This window comes from Bactrocera oleae, chromosome 6, assembly GCF_042242935.1.
Source record: "Bactrocera oleae isolate idBacOlea1 chromosome 6, idBacOlea1, whole genome shotgun sequence".
Lineage (NCBI taxonomy): Eukaryota > Metazoa > Arthropoda > Insecta > Diptera > Tephritidae > Bactrocera > Bactrocera oleae.
This window is the reverse complement of record NC_091540.1, coordinates 16,125,803-16,148,110: the sequence shown is the minus strand read 5'-3', so window position 1 is coordinate 16,148,110 and position 22,308 is coordinate 16,125,803. Positions and strand designations below refer to the sequence as shown.

The 22,308-nt window shown below is 34.9% G+C and overlaps 1 protein-coding gene across 1 annotated transcript in view; it reads left to right on the top strand.

The window, feature by feature from the left end:
• Positions 1–2,203: 2,203 nt before the first annotated feature.
• Positions 2,204–22,308, top strand: part of LOC106623993 (uncharacterized) — a 134,355-nt gene continuing 114,250 nt past the window's right edge. The window contains exon 1 of the mRNA XM_070111247.1: positions 2,204–2,212. The gene's annotated coding sequence lies outside the window, so the exon portion shown is untranslated. The remainder of the gene's footprint in view (positions 2,213–22,308) is intronic.

The following is a 22,308-nucleotide window of genomic DNA, read 5'->3' as shown; positions in this document are numbered from 1 at the left end:
AAGTTTTCGAATTACGCACTGATCATAAAACGGATCACACAAAATGATGGACAAAGCTTATCGCAAAAGTTCAGAGTAAAAGCAGGTCGATTGTGATTACGTTGATACGGGTATTGATTTGAAAATTGAACTGTACACAAACTTATGCGGTCCGTCTTCTCAATTGTGCAGTGACTGTATGTGCTTGGGGCTGTGAAATTCGGTAAGGATGAGAAAATTATTCAGTTTTGAAGATCATGTCAAGTAGAGCAAATGGAAGTTATGGTTATCTCTTGCTTGTATAACATGAATTAAACTGAATTTAGCGCAATTTTATCTCGCTAGGCTTTGTATAAGAAGAGTTTAGTTATATAACACTGAACTTAAACTAACCGATTTCCATAAAACAACATATTTCAGACTTCCAACTGTTCTATGAACGAATATCAATCTAGAACCGTGCGCAGCTCCGTCGACGTTTTGAATCATGTTTTTTAACTGCAAATGACTTGTCCCACTTATTCTCAAAATCCGATTTGAGTAGGACCAAGCGGGTAAATAATCATTGAGTTTAAGTATGGTAGAAACGTTTTTGAAAACATTTACTTCTTGTAGAAGCTTTACAAAAGGGATCAATTCAGTGGACAATTCAGTCATAATTCACGATTATATCGGAAAGAATAATATTTGAAATTAAGATACTGGGTCCACAAAAGCGTCAATGGTTTTTTTAGAACCTATAATTTGAGCTATAGTAATCACAACTACAGTAGAGTGGAAGTTTCTCAGTTACAGGCGATATCTTCCCATTTGTAGATAGCTTTAAACTAGTATGTAGGCGATCCATAATTGAGATTACTTGTGTAGAAAGCTTGAGTTTCGACAATTTTAACATTACGATAACCCGCATGTCGACAGTGACGGTAAGGACCTTACACCTTTAGACGCAGATAAAAACGTAAAACTTCAAGCATATGCTGATGTCGAATGTAATATATTGCTTCGACCGAGATTACTCGTTTTTTCTCGATTAAATTAATTAGGGGAAGTAGCTATAAATAAATGGTTTTTACATGTATACAGAAGCGTTGAGTGTCTTAGGTTAGGTTAGTTAGGTTCAATGGCTGAACCTCAAAATGTTGGTTGCATGAAGGCGGCATAAACAGTAAGGAAGTTTTGAAATGTTTAATTTTGTCTTACAGTTATTATAACTGGAATCCGATAAGATTCTCAACACTTACCGCTTGAACATAGAACGGGCAATAACCAGTTAGAACACCTACAAATAGTGTAATGCCAGCTTTACTGAAGGCAGTTATCTGCGATTCCTCTATGGCCTAGCGTCCATACTAGTCTTATCACAAAGTGACGCGATGCCGTTGATAGCGAGGTTAGGCGTTATTTTACTAACCTTGAATGCACGGTTAGTGATCTCGAGACTAGTATCAAGTGTGGGTAGTCATTTCCCTGAAGGAGGCTGCACTACGGAACTTCAGATCTACTGCTACCTTAATGGCACGGATGACGTAGCAGTGCGGTTAGGGTAAAATCTAAAATAATCCCTTAGCTCCGGATTGATCCATTTACAATAGGTCTAGCAGCATTTTATCTGGAGTATGTCGGTCCTTTCGCCAGTTATATGTATAAATCCAACTTATAGCAAATTAATATACCATATTATATAAAACATATACTATATGTATAAGAACTGAGGGATTTCGTTTAATATGCCAAACAAATGCTAATTTTTCTATCTTTCCAACTTGCTAACATAAATTCAGCGCGCATACTACTCCCTGGAACATCTTTCTGCCGTCCAACAAACAAATGCATCGATTTAGCCAACTTTACTTAACGACACATTTGTAAAATGCTCTGCGCATAATTTCCGAAAACATTATCGTAAAAAATATACTTATTAGAGCTGCTACCAACACATCAACCGCGCTCGAACAATTAGATCAGTGAATGTATTGATCCGTAAATGACACTATCGCTATGCGACTAATTGGATTATCACTTTGTGCGGCGCATAATTTCCCATTGCGTCAATTAAACGCTTATGTGTCGCACAAGTTTTCCGTTTTCCATAAACGTTGCGGTCCTACACACGGAGCGGCGCACACTTTGTGGCATTTCTACGCGCGCGTTCGAATACTCCTCTACTTGAGTGTGTGTGCGCACGCGCATACTTAAGTGCCGCGACGCATACTAAATTATGAAATTGCCTTCAGTAAGCTTTGATTGGGTTTTGCATAAAAGCGTACAACGGCGCAAGACGAGCAAGCGGCATAGATGCATATGTAGCCACAGCCACGCGGCTGTTGCATGTATGACTGTCGCGCACTGTGTATATGTGTGCGCGCGCATCGGCGAATCAACGCAGCAATTTATATGCAAATTTATTTGATGACCCATGCGTTGAGTTTGTCGCTTTAGGTTCGATTCGACAACAACTCCTTTGGCAGCGCGCAACGGTGTGGAGTGGCTGCATTTTGCAGCTGGTGTTATTTTGATGCGCATGCGCGCATTCACCAACGCGCATATGTGATGATAACGATAATGGTTATGGCGATTATGATACTTCTTCTTAAACGTCAATTTGATTTTTCCTGTCCTCTATTTATGCCTTCACATTCTTTTGCTTGCTTTTTCCGCAATTCAGTTCCAGTTTTTATTCCTCGCTGCAAACTTTTACGCCAAATTAATGCGCGCATAACGCTTGTGCGTGTGTGTTGGTGCGCGCACTCGTTGTTGCCGCGCAGGATCATTACTTCGGTCATGTAATTATGTGACAAATTTATGTCTCAATTGGTTGCACTTAGCACTTTGCGCTGTAAAAGCTTTGCCTACGCGACGTAAGCGTCAGCATTAAGTGAGTGCCGAAGTGTTTATTTGTGTTGACGGTACTCTTTAACTTCAGCAATTTCGCTACTATTGCGCGCGCCGTTAAGTAAGTGTATCGCTAAATGCAAGTTTATTTATAAAGTGGCAGTGAATTTTTCATTTATCATATTTCATTTAAGTATGTGCGAATAAGTAGCGCGAAAATGTGTGCGAAAAGTGAAAATTGTTTCGGTGAATGTGTACTGCCGTATGTGTTTATCGAAATTTGTTTACATGGAAGCTGCTAGAATGGCTCAAAGACTCTCATTACATAAATCTTGTGCTTGAAACGTGTTGCTGCCAATATGATTTTCTGTGTAAATTAGAGCAGCAGCTATCTTTATTGCCATCAAACAGGTTTGCTCAAAGCTTTAATGAGTGGAAATGGAGCTCTTAGGGTAAGTGCCAAATAAAATGTAGAAATAGATATGGCAAGATTGGTTTTCCAGCACCTCTGTCACTCCACTTATCTCTACACACTAACTATTAGATATCTGATTTAATACGTCGCTTCGTTTGACAGTTGCGGTAGACATGAAATGAATTCTAATAAAACCAGTAATCCGTACGGAGATGCACTAAAACTTTTAAGACTATCAAATTATCAACTATCATCGCAATGTAAACCAGAAATAAACAGTTTAGCAATATTCTAATTGCACTGTTGTCTAGTTTTATAAAGAAATAGATGCAAAATAAGTGATTTTGGATTTTAGAAATGGATTTTGGTTAATGCTTAGACTTTTTGGGTAAAAAATTGGAAGATTGACATTGACATGAAGATACTTCATTATAATTTTTTGAATGTGTGGCAACTCTTCTAAAAATTTCTACAGAAAAAATACTTTCTCAGCTTCTTAATTTTAAGTTTAACACTTAATACTCCTTATTAAATTTGTTGTGTACAAATTTTTTAACAGCTGGCAACACACCTTCAATATATTGTGAACTTTGAGCCTTCTTCACTCCAGTCTGTTGGAAAACTATGCTTTATTTGTTTCCCCCAGTAAAAACAAAAAGTATTTTTTATTTTGAATTTGTCAAATGATGGCAATATTTTGATTTTAAATCATCCGAGAATTATCTAAAAATATTTCAAAAACTTGAACCAAATACTATAATTTGTTGATGGATCAGACTTACTACAGTGCATATTTTTTTATTTGGACGAATTTTAAACTGATGGTGACCCCACTCAATAATATTTTCTTTTGCAGATTTTTGAAAACCCCTTTAGTGGGATACCCATACTCTCTATAGGCTTTAAATCGTTGAATTATAATTTTCAAATAGGTGGCAATGTTCCGAGTATCGTGCACTAAGTGTCTTCACCACCGTGGCTAAAGAAAGTTAACTTAACAATTAAAATAGTAAGCAAGTGGTAACTCTTTTCGTAAAATCGTTCAACTGTAGACTTTCGTTAACTTCATATGTCTAATATATTTTTCGTTTATCGAATTAAAAATTTGTTTTATTTATTTACAATTATAATATACTGTTTTAGCAGCCTACCCGGTCAGTAATGTAGTGAATTATCTAAAAAAAAATTGTGATTCTTTTAATTATGCTGAATATTTATTTTATAGTCGTTCAATACCCAGAGAAAGTCGCCTAAAAAAATGTTTAAACGGATGTCAACGCTTCTCAAAGATAATTTAACATGGGTAAGCTATTTGAAACCACTTTAGTTTATTTCATTTGCTTTTTTCTCCAAAACTACCTATTTACAACCAGTTAGTAGAGTTTTTTTATCTTATAATTTTTTCTGACTTAAAACTTTTCAACAGATGGCAACTTCATAAATTTTTTTTTATTTTTATACTCTTGTAACATGTTGCTACAGAGTATAATAGTTTTTTTTCACCTAACGGTTCTTTATATCACCAAAAACTAATCGAGATAGATATAGGGTTATATATGTATATACATACATTTATACTTGTATATAAATAATCAGGATGACAAGACAAGTTGAAATCCGTCTTCCTGTCCGTCCATGCAGGCGATAGCTTGAGTAAAAATTTAGATATTTTGATGAAACTTGCTACATGTGCTCCTTGACACCCAACAGAGGTCGATATTGCAGATAGGCGTAATCAGAATACCAGCATGCTCACAAAACGAACGCATATAAAGTGATATAAATAAGTCGGAAATAGCCAGTACCTGTTGGCTAAACATTTTTTTAAGATAGGCGTGGCCCCGTACCCTAATGGGTTTAATGTACATATTGTATCTTCCAAACCGCTTAAGTTCAACCAAACTTTTGTGACGAGACTAAAGAGAGTACTTTTTTATACACTGCATTATAAAATCAGATAATAACCATGCCCCCTTCCCATATGTTATGTTGAAAACTACTAAATTTGTAATAACTCACAAAATAAATGTGCCACAAATATTGAATTTCACAACCAAGATGGTAGGCAACAGCTTTATAGTAGCAGCTAAAAAAATTGGACAAGAGGCATCGCCCACCCATAGGTGAAATTTTATACCTCAGGAACTACTTAAATTTGGTATGTGGGGTTACCTAAATGTTCTTATTATACGCTTTGAAAATGTATCCGAAATCGGGTGACAACCATGCCTATATATTCCCATATAACAAACTTTAAAAACCATCTGATTACTTCACTTTACAGCATACAAATCAAACATCAATGTGCCCGCAAGCTATTTCCTCTTACACCCAAAAATTGTCGAAATCGGGCTATAACTTTTCAAGCAGCCAGACATCAAATATGTGCACCCAAGTGCATACGGCTGATACTGTACCGAACATATCAGTCAATATGTCAAGTCACTTAATGAAATTCAGAATGAATCTTTTTCTAATCCTTTTGCCTAAAATGGATGAAATCAGAGCAATACTTCCCATAGTTTAACATACAATTTTGCCAACACCTGAAGGTATTTAACGACTTTGATCCTTGTAAGTTGCGAGAATAAAGATGTTCGGCATGTACACCCGAACTTAGAACTTCCTTACTAGATTTTTGTATTTTTATACTCTGTACAGTTGACCTCTATAACATAAATATAGTGACCGGTCAAAATCAGGCTCTTGTAAGGAAACCTTTTTTATTTGACAAGATGTCTTCACTTTCATTATTGCCCAAGGCAATGCAACAATCTGCGAACATATTTTTTAGATCAAATCACCATAACATAAAGCTAGCAAACAAATCAAGAAAAATACCTTTTCTAGCCTTTTGTGCTATAGAAATGCACCTGCGAAGGGTGCTATAGCTTCGTAGCAGACGAAGTTAACATTTTTTCTTGTTTTAATTTCGTTTGATATTTTTGTTTTATAAATTCGCTGTTTTAATTGATTTATTTAGTTGATTGGTTGTGGAGTTGTATACACACACATGCATTTGTATATTTGTGCAGCTATCGTGTATATTTGTCTATATAGCTGCCGTTCGTTAATGCGAAGTGATTAAAGAGATTCATTTGTTTAAGTCTCGCACTCTCCTTAAATGATATGCGCCGCGTCCGCATACCGTGCCATCGCCAGTAACAGTTGCGGCTGCTCTTTGTCAACTTTTCCACTGCGCTCAGATTGCTTTTGTTCTTGTGTTTTCTGTTTTCTGTTTTCGGTTTTTTTGTTATTATTGCTGCTGTTATATTTTTTCATTCTACTGCATTCGGTTGCCTTTCCAAGTCTAGTTATTAGCACGAAATAACTTTGTCTCTTGTCATCTCATTAAGAAATGTGAAATAAGACAAATTTGCTTCATTTTTGTTATCTACTTCGATTTGCTGTTGTTGCTTTTATTTTTGTTTTTATGATTAAATTAAGTGAAGTTAGAAAAAAAGGCAAATCAGTAGTATCTGCCGCCACTTCGAACTGACTTAGCTACAACTGCTTTTATTTTTGTTTTTATGATTAAATTAAGTGAAGTTAGAAAAAAAGGCAAATCAGTAGTATCTGCCGCCACTTCGAACTGACTTAGCTACAACTACTTAATTTGTATGCCAGCAGCCTGAACCCAATGACTTTGGGCGCAAACACACACACACGCACTCATACATACATATATAATAAATATTATTTTGTTAGCTTGGTAAATCGAATTGTTACTTTTGTCGGTGAATTTACTATTTCATTTCGTGAGTTAATCATTTTTTGTCACCGTGAATACTTCGTTTGAGATTTTTTGTCGCTGTGGGCCATGGATGTCTTCTCGACGCATATTTAATTTTGAACGCCGCTTTTGCTGTAATTTTCATTAAAAACCCACGGATGATGTCTCCATTAAAGCAAATTCAATACAAAAGTGCGACAGGAGAGTGATCGCAAGAGTAATGAGGTGTTGATAGCGATGAAAAGTCGACTTCATTAGGTAGCCATTCTCTGGCGATACGGCGTGGCTATGGATTTCGCTGTCAATGTTGGGTGCGCATGCGCAGAGTTACATGAAAGGGTTATGACAAAATAAGTAGAAACCTAGTAGTAGCTACACTAGCGGTCATGCAGTACTGACAATTGAAATATTATATGAGAAAAGCAAGACGAAAGATTTGTGACCACGATGAGATTACAAAAAGAAATCTTCAAAAAACTTTAAAAGAAAATATTCTACTCAGATATTTATTTTAAAACTCTTCATAATAAGCCAGAGGAATAGTTTCTTGTGAGCTGAAGAATATAAGTTTAACCCGCCATTATTAAAAAATGCTGACAACACCTTGCCGTATATAAACCTGGGATTATTCATATTATAAAGAACCTACAGTCGTTTGAAAGTATATCTTTATGTACATATGTCTATGTATGTCTTTGAAGTGCTACACTTATATGAAAAACTACTATTCGACTAACCTGGAGAGAATAATCGTGCTGCAAATACGACCTTCAAAACCTTAAGTGTTAAAAAATATATTTCTTTCATATTTCGATAGACCATATCTTTTAAAATGACATACTTTTGAATCGATATCTCAAATAGTTTTTGAGTTACAGCTTTCTGGAGTGTAGTTGAACACGTTTTTCTAAAAACACCATTTTTCAAATTTGCTTGAGTGTTAACTCGGAGGAGAAAACGGATCCAATCTCTATTTCTGTATATTCTATACATATATAGTTAATCAAACTATATAATGTACCAGTTTGTTGATCTGATCAAAAATCGTATTTTGGCAGACCAAAAAGGACTAAAATTCTGGGTAAAATTTATTTTTTCTTATAAACGTGACCTATTTTTTATTTTTTAAAATTTTTTTCGACTGTAGGTCATTGTACGAACAATATCTTCTGATATCAATTTTTTTGGGATATATGCAAATAAATATAACCTTGAATTTTAAAATAATTGTTCCGCCGCTTTTATTTAATTTTTTAATTTTTACAGGTGGCAACATTTCTCAAAAATAATGAAAACTGTAAACTTCTTTTGATACCTACATTGCGATATTTATTATGTTAAGCAATTACATTAAATTAAAATTTAAAAAGGTGGCAACCATAATAAATTCTTCATCATAAGCCTCCGCGAAGGCATTTACTTGGTACCCATATTCCAGTGATTGTTTTATTATACAATTATTCTTCTTCAGTATATGTATATAATTAGTAAATTTTTTTAAGTTGGCAACCTTTCGCAAAAATAAACCATAAAGCTCCTTAGTTTGACTTACAAATAATAATATATATTTTTTTCCCCATTTAATGCAATTTAATAGGTGGCAACTCTCAAAAAAAATGTGAACTATATAATTGTTTATTATATTTATATTTATTATGAGTAAGACCCATATTTTAAATATATCTTAAATTTTCCATCCCTGATGAGTTGTATACAGGAAAAATCGTAAAGATGAATTATAGTACATAACTTCAAAAGAGACCATCATTGAATCTTCCCTGTTTCAGGAACTCCTCACAACCCTCCTCATTTAACCAAATATTTTGTGATAACTTTCTTCTGGCCACCACTGTACTTGCACTCATTTGTAAATCTGATTAGCTGTGTAGGCAGGTGGCGATAAATGACCGTGGGCACATTCATGGGAATATTTAATGCATCCATAATTTCTTATAGACAGTAGCGCTGACCTCGTATCTTTACGGAGAGGTCTTTTTATTTTTAATTTTTTTATGTAGTTTTGTGAACACTTTTGAAGATTAAGAAATCCCTCTTAAGACAATATGAATTCAAGCAATTCCCCTAAATGCAATTGAGTTTCGTAAGTCATTTGCCGCACAGTCGGGAGCCTAGAAAGCTTATTTGCCATTGTCTTGTTTTCTTTTCTTTCTTTCGCTTTTCCCTTTTGTCAACAAATTTAATTTGCATTTGATTAATTGCGGTTAATTCGTTTTGTTTTTTAATATGCCAGCACGTAAATGGTAAACAGTGTTTTGTTGCGGTAGCGAGGTGTGGTGTGATGAAGTGGTGATTGCTTGGCGTCAGTAAACAAACGAATTGAGCGATCGACCGCCGACGCGTGTTAAATTAGCGGTTATTGTAAGAGTTCTTAATTAAGTTAGCTACCGTTGGCGCAATTACTTGCCAATTGCATGACTCTTTCAGCTCCCTTCGACACCTCACTGCTGCTGTATATTTTATTTATTTAATACAATTTTTTTTTTTTTTTGAGAAATTATTATTTTGCATGTTTGTGCGATTATTTAAAATTTTTTTTTCGGCACCGTTTGAAGCATTAACGACCTTTGTATATGTTAGCCAAATATTATGCACAAAAATCACTAATTACTACTTGTGAAAAATTACGTGAAATTACCTTTCAATAAATACAAATTCATTCCTGGAAAGCGTTTATTTGACAAATGGCGGGTTGTGGCCTTCAAAAAATGCTGCTGTTGTGAAATTATAACGCTTTGAATATTTTGATATGTTTATTCTAGAATTATTACCTTAAAACGCCGTGCTTTTGAAATTGTTATAAAATGTAATGAAGGGTTAAGGCCAATTTTGAAACCTCAAATATATATAGTACTTGGAGATGTCTCTAAAATTTTTTGAAAAGTTATGCTGTAAAACAGCAGTCGATGGCGTTATTTTCCTTTTAAATATCGGTATTTGACAACCCTAGTATTGTAATTTGACAAATCAATATTTTATCATTAATTTGACATTTTTGATGTTATAGATATTCGAAACGTTTTTACGTACGAGCGCTATTTTTGTTTTTACAGTAATTTAAAATATTCATCTCCGCCAAAAAATGAAATTAAATCGCGAACATTTTCGTGAGACTATTTTTAACAACTTTCGACGAGGATAGTGCGTTGATGAATTTAATTAAATTTTTAGTGATGAAGCTCCATCAAAGACCAATGTTTATCGATAGTATGGTGAATACAATTCAGGATGACTCAATCACTCCAAGTCAAGTATCGTTCAAAATCAATTGTTATTCCGGAAAATAATAATGCTGTATACAAACTGATATTGCAAGATCATCATGTGATCTATCGTAAGATTGAAACGACTATAAGTATAAGTGGGATCATCATACATCCATTATTGCAAAAAAAATATTTGTCACGTTGGTTGTTCAAACAAGGTTCGTGTCGATTGCTGGAGAGAAATGTTAAAAAAATACGACAATGGTGCTTCGAAACACGTCCATGATATCGTGACAGGTTATGAATCGAGGATTTACGAGATTATGAGCTCTTGGTCACCATATTTTTGAATTTATTGTGATACATATATTACATGTAAAACTATTACAACTTAAACTCGACATTTTCACTGGAGCTGGGTATTCTAAATGGTAGAGTGGTCCAAAATCAGCGGTTCCGACAAATGAACAGCTTCTTGGGGAAAAAAGACGTGTGCAAAATTTCAGATTGATACCGGTTCGCGTATATACAGACAGACAAACGGACATGGCTAAATCGACTCAGTTTGTCATGGTAATCATTTATATATATTTATATAGGGTCTCCGACGCTTTCTTCTGTGTGTTAAAAATTTTGTGGCAAACTTAATATAGGAGTATAAAAGCACTTAATTTCTAACACTTGAGCATAAGTAACGAAGTTTTGAATATAGAAGACGAACTTCCTCTTTGAGATATCGAAATTTTGATTTGGAAAAACTACAGACATAAACTCCATCCATGAAGTAACGAATATTTCAATATAAACGATTTAAAAAAGGATTTTCACCCTGAAATGATTGAAAAAAGACTTAAGAAACGAACTTCACTACAAAAGACTTTCAATACAAAAGAGTTAAGAAACGAACTTCACTGCAAACGACTTTCAATACATCAAAAGTTAAGAAACGAACTTTATCCCTGAAGTAAAGACATTTTGTTAATAAAATAGTTACGAAAATAATCCCATTCTGTAAAACAAACGACTTAAGCGACAAACCACACCATAAATAGCGTTGTTTTAATTAAAAGGCTTAAGCAGCGAACTTCAACTTTGTGTAACGACTTTTGGATTATAAAATAATTATGAAAAGTTGTTCAACAGCTTTGTCTAAAGTTACCGGAACAGCGGTAATAACATACGGTCTAACACTCTTAACATTACAATGTATAAATGCCATTTGCTAGCTCTATTTTAAAAATCTGCATTTTTGCAACAACACGAATAAGTCGAATAACTCACTCCTCTACACCAGTCTAGTCTTATCTAAGCAAATCCATATCAAGGTATGTGGAGCAAATAATTTATGGACGTGGCACATGCTTTTACAACAACGAAGCAACTTTGATTTATACAACAACTAAAAGCGAATCGTAAAAAGCTTTCGACGTATGCTTAAAATATGTAGATGATAACTGAAACTCAAATGGATTGCACACACACACATATACACAACATAAGCGCGCCACTTGGACAGCGGCACCAAAAAGAGTCAGTGGCGATTTGTGTCAGTTGCGCTTACAGCTGCCTGCCACAGAGACGGCTACTTGCAACAACTTTCTTACAAGCAACATTACAAGTCGGCAAACAATACACGATGGAGAATTGCAACACATACAAATGTATGTGTGTGTGCTGTGAGTATGTGCGTATGAAATTAAAGGGCATTCTGCTGTCATCCGTGTTGCACATATGCGCACCGCAGCCAATTGTCAATGTGTCGCACGCAATGACAGTGGTGATGCCTCTTCGCCACAAGTTACCGTTCACTGGCTGCAACGCAGCGCCTTATGACTCTATTACGCCGCATTTGGCTTAGTTTTTGGCATGAATGAGTGCCGCTGTGGCATAATAAGAAATTTAAAGCAGAAATAGACATGCACAAAATGTTGAATGAAGAGTCAATGAATGGGAAGCGAAATATTGGCATTGCAAATATTGAATGTTAAACTGGTGACAGTTGCATGCTAGGAGCAAATAATGCTGTCAGTACTTAGACACTTTTGAAATGGCAAGCTTGCTGGGTAAGCAGTTGGTGTGTTAAATAGTTTTTTTTTCATATTTTATGTTTACAGTTCTCATTATTTTATACCTGTATAAGCTAGAGATCACTTATTTAACATACCACGTGGGACCTTTATTCAAAGTATACACGTTGCCCATATTCTTTGTAATGCAATTGGGCAGCTGTTTACGAGTCAGTTAAAGAATAACCTGGAGAATACCAATTGTAACCGAGAAACTTTAGAATAAAGTTAACATTAAGCACTTGTACAAGATCACCAGCAAGTAAATTATTTGCATTATTAGTTTGGTAATCGTGATATAAACCAATGTCATTTGGGAGATCAATATCTAGCTCAAATTTGTCATTCACTGTGCATGGTACGGATTTGTCAAAGTTCATTCTAACTTGCATGTTGCAAAAGCTGAATGAAATACGCTTTTTGATAAATAAACACAGCATTAAAGATCGTGGAGGATAAGCTTGCTAGCATATTCATTCCAAATTCGCCTGATATGTGAAGAAGGGCAAATAAGTATGTATTGACATAGTTCTGCAAAATGCAGTAACTTTTGGGTATTTCCAGTATGCGGCCATATATTGTAGAAGATGATATTTCGAATTTAATTTTAAGAAAACAACACGAGAAAGAAAGTAGAAGTTCGAAATGTCGATAATGAAAAAAAATTCAACTATAAGATAGAACCTCACACGATTAAGGTAGTAGTTATTGAATCCCCTGCTCATGGACAAATTTTAAATCGTGAGAAAGTAAAGTTATGCGTATTTTTCTCTACATCTGTTTTCACTAAGAAATGCCAGAAAAACGAGTCTTAAAAATTTTTTAACTAAAAATCTTATTGAAATCGTCTGTGAGTTCTAGTATTGATACTCATGGAGAATATTTTTATGACAACAGCACCTTAGTTCCCATATATCTATTATAAACATTTTCTAACTTCCGGTTGACTTTATATAAGCATAATATATATATATATCGGTTAATATGTAAGAATTCTTAATGAAATTCGGAAAGAATGTCTTTCTAATAATAGTGTTTCATCTTGCCGTTGATTGCAAATAATGAATGCAATACTTCCTACTTTTAATTAAAATAATTACGAAAATCCCGTATATGACTTTACCTTGCGAGAGTAAAAAATGTTCGTTTACACTCGAACTTAGACCTTCCTTACTTGTAGCACTTAGGTCTTAATCTCTCAAAAAAATGGGTTTGGTCCAATAGCATGAAAAATTGGCGAAACACAGTTTAAATGCGTTGAAATTTGAAGAAACAGTTTTTTTTTGAGAAGGCACATGTAGTAGTTAGATGTTATCAATAGTGAGGACAGAAACTACTTAATTAAGTTTGAGCGCCCATGTTCCTCTACTGCTATCTTAATACAGCCACATGCCCTTAAAAAATTCTAGAGAGATCTGGTAGCCCTTATGCTTTGCTATGAGCTCCTCACAGAAAACTCTTCAACCTATCCCACTTGACTTAGCCATCCTCCAACGAGTTCATTTGTTACTTGTTCAACAAAATTAGCAGTCAATGACTGACGAATTCATCAAATAAGTTGACATAATCAAACTTTTTTTTATATATTATATACTATTTACTACTTTGCAGTCTTAATTATTTGATTTTATGACACCAACTTGCCTTTATACACCACATCAGCGTTCGCTGCTTTATTACAATTTAACCAAGTCTCTTTAAAGGCACCATAAACAAAAAACCCTTTTTATATAGTACCGCTTTACGTACAATAGCAGGGGCATCGTAACTCACTCTGGTATTTCAATCTGAATTTTGTCGCTACTTTAACTACTGCCTACCATACAAACGAACGCACTAAACATAATTTAGAGTGTCGATTAAAATTCGTAAAATTGACTTTCGGCATAAAAATGCGCGCCTACAATTGCAGTGTTAATAGAGACTACTAAATAAGATTTATGAACTGTCTAAAAGCCAAATCAGACGGGCGCTCCCAACAAAACAGGAAAGGGAATCCGAGAATATACGAAAAAAGGCGAAGATGAAACAGAATAATAAATATAAACTTGTTAGATAAATATATAGGTATATACAATCGGTTAGATAGGCAAATGGGCGCACAGGCTAACGCACGGACGGACGGACGGAATGTAGATCGCGCGCTCAGCAAAGCACATTTGCTACGCTTAGTTTGGGATTTAAGCCGAAAACCGATTTGGTGCGCTTAGTTTTGGTCGTGGGCACTCAACTACGAGCATTTAAATGTTAAATAGACAAAAACAAAAGGTTCATGCATAAATAAATGAAAACGGAATTAATGCGTCAACATCAACATCTAATTGACCGGACGACACCGCACTAAATTATTGGTGTGTGTAAGTGTGCACAACAAAGCAACAAACACACGAATAAACGCACGAATTGGTGAAATTAAATTGAAAAATTGAAATAAAGAAGTCAAAGCCTCGCCACTATTGCTCCCAAATGGTTTTGGGTCTGCGCAGCCGCAGCATTTGTGAAGAAGGTGTTGCTTCGACATGCTGCCCGAACAACTAGTCACACACACGCACATACAGTCATACACACAATAAATGTGTTGCGATTTAAATATTTTCATCTGTTGATGCTTTAACCGTTGTTGTTGTTCGATAGTTGCTGGTGTTTCTTGTTGTTGTTGTTTATGATATTATTTTTGTCGTTGTTGTAATTCTTTCGATTACTGTTGTTAATTGTTGTTGTTATTGCTATTTTTTGTTGTTGTTGTTGTTAATATTATCTTATTTTTGTTGCTTCGGTTGTTGCCGCCGCCACCACCTCAGCTGCTGCTGCCGATGATGTCGCTCATAATGCATACAATATGTCTCTATAGAATTTCAGTGGCTTCATTGATTCTTATCACCCCATAAAATACGTTTCATTTGATTATTGACTTGTTGCTGCTTTTCTTTCATTTTATTATTATTGCTATCTGTTTCTTATTTTCTTTTTTCGATTTTCTCTGTCTCTGTTTGTTGTAATTGTTTTCGCCTTGTTGATCTTATGGTCCGTGTTCCTCCCGAGCCAGCAGAGTGAGCATTTTATTTATATTTGATTTTCATTGAAGTGGTTTCGAATCGTTGTTATTTCTTTCTTAAAGTATATTTTGTTTATGTTATTGGCATTGTATGGCTCCAAAGTATTATTCGGTTGTTAGCGTTAGCAACAAGGTACAGTGTGTTAATTTAGCTGAAATTGGAAGAAACATTGGCAATTTCGAGTTTTATTAATATGTGACATAGTATACTATGTAAACTGATATTTAAAAAGCGAAATATATATAAATTTTTGTTTGTAGTTTTATTTTATTCAAGATGTATATATGGCAACATTTTCGTTCCTAACCTTAACCAATATTTAAGCTAGATTTAATTATTGAGAGTTAACAGCATTCATGAAAAGGGTTTAGGCTTTTCCCATGGATGAACTTACTAGTCATCAGAAACTGTCTTAACATAGACTAATTCTGAAATCTTGAAATCCAGTCCTTACATAATTTAAAAATAAGTAAAACTTTTCTTTTTTAACAACGAATGTCATACAGTATTCATCAATTAATTATATTTCTATTGTAATCTGCCGTCTACCATAAAAACTTTGCAAATAAAAGTCTTCACAAGGACTCTAATATCTATTGCTTCGCGAGCTTTCAAAATTGTCAGTCGATAAATCTACACTTTACGATCAAAATATTGGTAAGTTGAGATTTTAGTCGTGTTCTCCTTAATTTTGGTATCCAAAATCTTTTAACACGATTCACAATCCTAAATATATAAATGACTTTCTAGGTCATCCTTCGTCTCATCACATCAAAATGTGAGACTATTTACGGATAATTTGTATAAAACAATTCCCAAACGTTTTGTGGCGAATGATGGCCGATATTAGTTTATTTTAACAATTTATAAACAAATTTCGCAAGTTTTTGGTCCAAATATATTAAGTTCAGTATATTTTTCATTTCTAACTTTATTGCGAAGCTAAGATAGACAGCCTTGCGCTAGTTTTAGTGCGCCTAACCACCTGGCTATTCCCTTTTATACCTTTGAGAAGAACCTAAAAGAAAGTAACAAGAATAGTTTGCCCAATTTATGCTTTTCTTTCTTGCCTTAAATAATAAAAGAGAATTAGACGTATTCAATCAGCAGATTATTTAGCTAACTAGAAGCAACCTCTCTATAAATTAATCTAGATTGGTCAGAACGTTTTCGTGAAAAAGGGATAAGGTTCAAATTGCTGGCGGAATACTGTTGTCACACATTCACTATTTTTTTACTGCCAATGGACATATATACAAATATTGACAATGAAGTGCGGTCCGATAAATATACAATAAGTATACATATCCTAAAAAATCAAGAAAATACTACATATACGCTCAAATCCCTCAATTCGAACCCGAACTGTCAACAGTTGGACCGTCTAAAAGAAGCAATCGCGCAGAAGTGGACAGCTTTGTCCAATTGGATAGAAATTATATTCCATAAGGACAACGTCGGGCCACAAACATCGATAATAATTAACCAGAAGCTCGTGGAGCTTGTTTAGAATGTTTTGATTCATTCCAACTTATAGCACGGACTTAAAAACTAATGATTACTAACTGTTCCACTCTATACCAGTTTTTGTCCGATGAAGGTTTCTATGCGAGTACCATTATGAAATTTCTTTAAAAATGGCAACAAGTTATTGAAAAAATGGTGCAAATTTGACCTAAGTCGGATTATTCGAACTATGCTAAATAAAAACTTCAATTGTATGCAAAATGTATGGATTTATTTTTACTAGACCATATAAATCAACATATAGCTTTTAGCTCAATACATTTCATAATGTGATCTTTAACATCATTTGTCTCATATTGCATTTCGACGATTTACTATTTCAGGTTTAGAAAGAAATAGAGGTTGCATGGAACGGAATCTAGATAATATGGTACAGTTAAGGACGTAGTTCGAACCCTAATTCGACCAATTTGATCTTTACAACGACGGAGGTTTGTGGTAGTACATTATCATGTTGCAAGATCACTATTTTCTTCGACTGAAATGAGGCTGTTTTTCCTACAATTCGTACAATAATTTGGCATAGTAGAGCCCTGTGAGCGGTAATCAATGTATATTGCACCTTGTTAATCTCGACGAAAGTGGCCATAACTTTTCCAGCCGATAGGACAGCTTTCGTCCTTTTCGAAACAGGTTTGCCGGTTGAAGTTCAAAGTTCTTTGAACTCCTTCGTGGTCCACCTTTATCAAAGTACTTATCGGTGTGTGTCTTAATTTATTATAAATCACTTCATAGGACTGTAGAACCAAGTTGATTGCTGTAGTTTGTTGGGAGAGTACGGGCAAGATAATCAGTCAGAATGCGTAACATTTATGAAACTAAATTTAGTACTGGTCTTACACGTTTCGCTACTATATTCCACTCAAAAGACCCACCCTTCTCACAACTAGCTTCTCTTCTTTGGCCTAATTCTTAATCTGCTTGAACCACAGTACCCTATCACCCCTACCTCCACACTTCGCTTCGCTCAGCTGCAACCCACCTTCTATACCACGCACTCACTAACTACTTAAGTGCCCTCTTTTCGTTACTTTCATAGTGTTCATTTAAGATTTTCTTTTTGCCATGTTTGTTTTTGTACACATTGAGGTATATATATATAAATATATCTGCTTTTATTTCTCACTATAAGTGTAATTTATGTCTTTATTTAGTGAAGATTTCGTTTCCTAATTTATTGTGATATCTTGTGTTGGGTAAAAAGGGCCACAAACTCCAGTGCCACAACCGAAGTTGACTGAATGACCGGCCTGTCGATGACGATGTCGATCGGTGAGCGCACTTACGAAGCGACGTGTGTTGTGTTGTCGGAAATGTTGTGGTGTCCACACCTTTTTCCAGCGGCTTGTGCGTGTAGTTGTTGGAAATTCAATTTGATTTTTGTTGCTGTTTGTTGTTATTAGTGCTGTTGTTGTTGCTGTGAGCGCAACAGTTATTGTCACCGTCGACACGATACTATGTTGTTGTTGTTTTTGTTATGATTATTACCGCCACGGCTGTGTGGTTGTTACCTTCATTGTTGTTGTTGTGATTATTGCTTTTGTTATATATTGTATTGTTGGTGATTGTGCGCATGCGATGCCATTTGTGCTCACCTTTTGACTAACTCACCTGTGCTGCCGAACGCTGCCGTTTCGGTTATTACTCGCATCACACACTGGTCGCTCTCGCCCTTACTACTAGTTGTTGCTGTTGCTGTTGCCTTGACCATTCCGTTTCCGTTAATGCTGGCTGCCCGGTTGCACTCGCGTTGACGAACATGCGTTGTGCCATGCTGCACGCTGCCCTTGCCGTTGTCTGTCGTTCTGTCGTTTGCGGCGTGGTGTTTGGTTGATGTCACCGATTCCCATTAAAAGCGTGAAGTTATCCGAGTTTATCTGTTATCGGCTGATAATGCTCACCGAACAAAGTGAATTAAATTGGACTTGAGAAAGACATCAGCCAAAAGGCCAACGGTTAACACCGACAATTCGTCGCATGTTGTTTGTTTGTTGCACAAATGATATCGTTGTGGTTATTGTAACTTGTTTTTGTTTTTGTTCGCACTTCTTTTCTGGTTGCTGTCGCTGTTGTCACTTGTCGATTGTCGCTTATTGTTTCAAATATTTGTTTTTGGTTTTTGGTAATGTTCTTGCAGACACGAACTCATTTCTACCCACCTGCACTTGTGGTTGCAGCCTCCTCTGGCTTGTGTACGCGATAGACACACACATTCGTCCATAATTTGGTAGTTCGATAAGCTAAAAAACCGTAAATTGGTGTTGTCTGTCGCGCTTCCTTAAGTTCGTGTTAAAAGAAAGATTTGATATCGAGCCATGCCGCAAGAGCGCGTCACTGATACATTCGTTTTAATTGTTTTTCGTCTTACTAATGTGTTTAAGATGGATTTGAGTTCAAATTTCAAAACTTAAAAAAAAAGTATATAATATTGAATCTTTTTATAGCAAAGACTCATACCAACAACTTAGCCGCGACTCAAACCAAAATTATTTCGAATAGATTATTGAGTTTTATTTGGCAGAAATCAAGAGTTGGACTACGAGTGACAACGCAACAACAACTTCCGCAAAAATATCCCGATTTTTATTTTATGATAGGTTGAGATAAATTGGCTTATCCACCTGTTATTGATTTGAAAACTTCGACATACGAACGATAAAAGTTGATCTACGTTCTACAGTTCAAGAAAATCTTCCTCTATTTTTACTAATCTAACTGACGATCCTGCTCTGGTCACTTGGATACCATTGTTGCAAGAGAAATAGTTTTCACTTGTACCATTTAGATTTTGCTCTCACTTGAATATATGGTAAATGCCTGAAGGAGTCTCTGCGACCAAAAACTCTGTTATATTGCGATATCAAATCGTAATTAAGACTAGAAGACATAAGGGGAAATCTGAAACCAGCAAGGAATCTTTAGACGATGTATCTTTGTATGCTACAATTTAAATATTATATATTCCTCTCACAAAAGATATCATGTCGCTGTAAATAGGAACACAAACGGTAATACCCATTTTATATCCTTTTTTTTTAAATATGTCTCTCCATTCATACAGAGCCATAAGTGAGACTTCCTTGCCTCTTTTCAAGCTCTACTGCTCTACCGTAATACCCCGTTTCTCAGTTACTTTTAAGAAGGCTTCGACTTTTTCCGTTTTAAATCATCTATGCGTCCTTTTCTTTCAACGTTGCAGTAAAACCTTGTTAGTCGGCCGAGTATGTGCTTTTTACTGGTACAAATGGATGTGGCTTGGACCTGCTCCGTCTCTAAAACGTATCAGAGAGCTTGTTACCTGTACAATTACCAAATTAGAGAGTGCCATGTAATACCCTTAAATATACTCACTTCCATATTGTTCAACCGAAATTTATTATACAACTAATAAAAAATAAGTTATCTGAACTTACTCACACTTTATTATATTTATGAACTTGTGAAACACCTGGTGGTGTAGTACTTCCCTTAGAATCTACGTTCTTCCTTGCTGGCTGTCTACATCGCATCTTCGATAACTATAAACTTGCATACAACTTAGCTGCATTTGCTGAGCCACTCGGGCTGGGCATGCGCTCTTACACATCTGCCTTGGCATCAAATATATACGCATATATAACTATTTTATATTATATATATATATAATATGTTATAGTATATGTGCGCATGCGTGCGCATAAAAATGGTTTCGAAAATAAATTGCTATGCAGATCTTATCGTTAACAGCATCGATTAGGAATGAACAATATTGGCTTGATTACTCTGTCTCAATCTGGAGCTAAATGAGCTCATAAATATTCACTTTATCTTACATCCAACACCTGAACTAACAACAACAACACAAAATGAACAAATGATATATGGCTGAGTGCATTTTGTTGTTGGTTTTGTACAGCGAAGGCAGATGTTTGCAATGTGAATATTGCAATAGCTACGTAGAATATAGTGAAATATTTTAAAAGTTTATTGAATAACAGTAAAATTATTACTTGAATAGATTTTATACAAGTTTATACAAAATCTAAACATCTATTTCCCACCTTTAACCAAATTTCAACTTAACTTGTTTTAATATACTATTATATATAATATAATATATATCTATAACATCAAATATTCACCTCAGTACTCGTATACATAACTAAGTTTTGAAGACATTTATTGGCGATCGGCAAGATAATGCCAAAAATTATCCTAGCTAATCGATTTCATAGACAAGAGCCGGATCGCTTAGTACTTAAATACTTATCTCACAAAGTAGAGTTAAAAATTTCGAATTAATTGTGATTTACTTGTCAATATAGCCCTCCTTCAACTCGACATTTGAACAAATTTCTGCCCGACGAATGACTTTTTCAAGTTAGCAAACAAAAAGAAATCGCACGGGGCCAAATCTGGAGAATACAGTGGATGGACTTTCGGCATAGTAGATCTCTGTGATCACTTTGCCCTGCTCCACTTAGTCGATGTAGATTACATATTGTGAACCCCAGTAAATAGTGCCTTCGTCGGCTGAAGTCCACGGTTTTGACTGTTTGCTGGGGTGTTCGGATAGAACTATGTTCGGTCGACGATTACGTATTAATGCGCAAAATAAGTTCGATTTCGCTTAAACAGCATCAAACACTGGTGTGAAGTAGTCTCAATAAAAAAAACCGACGACTTTATCTTTAAAATTTTTTTTGTGCAATAAAGAAGAGATTTTTAAAACGGGTCTGCTTGCTCTGCCTACAACATACAAGAAAATAAATTTGCGCTGAAAACTGACAAAATAAAGTAAAACTTTTATCATAAGGCTTCCTGAGGTATTAAAAATTAACAGCAATTTAGTCTAATATTCACTACAATTTTTCTTCTTTCAAGGAGTTTCAATAATTTTTTCAGTTTCCACAGTTACCATCTCTAAATATTCGCTTAAAAACGCGGTCCTATAATCCACCCTTTGAACATCATCATAAAAATCCGGATATATGTTGCAAAATCCTTTAAGGATTTGAGTTTTTTATGGAATATTTTAAATATTCTAGACCTTAATTAAATTCTGTAATTGAATCGTCGGCTAATAAATAATCTGTGTTTGTCAACTTTTAACGGTTATCAATAGTTTTATTTATACACAAGGAGGCTTAAAATCTAAAACAACGAAAACAAAAAATTTCACCATAAAACTATAGGTTCCGCCTATGCAAAATAAACATATATATGTCTATATATATATATATATGTATATATCTATATACATAAACATATTTATTTGCGTATAAACAACACTCAGCAATCAGCAATTATAACATAATTAACAAATTTTTATTGAATATGAATATGACCGCTAAATGAGCAAAACTAACGACCAATCTGTCCCACTGGTTATGATAAAAATCGACATTTTAATTATAGTCAAAATCGTAATGGAATCGCAGCCAAATTAAATAATTTAACAGTTGAAAACCGCGCCAGACAAACCAAAGCACAAGGC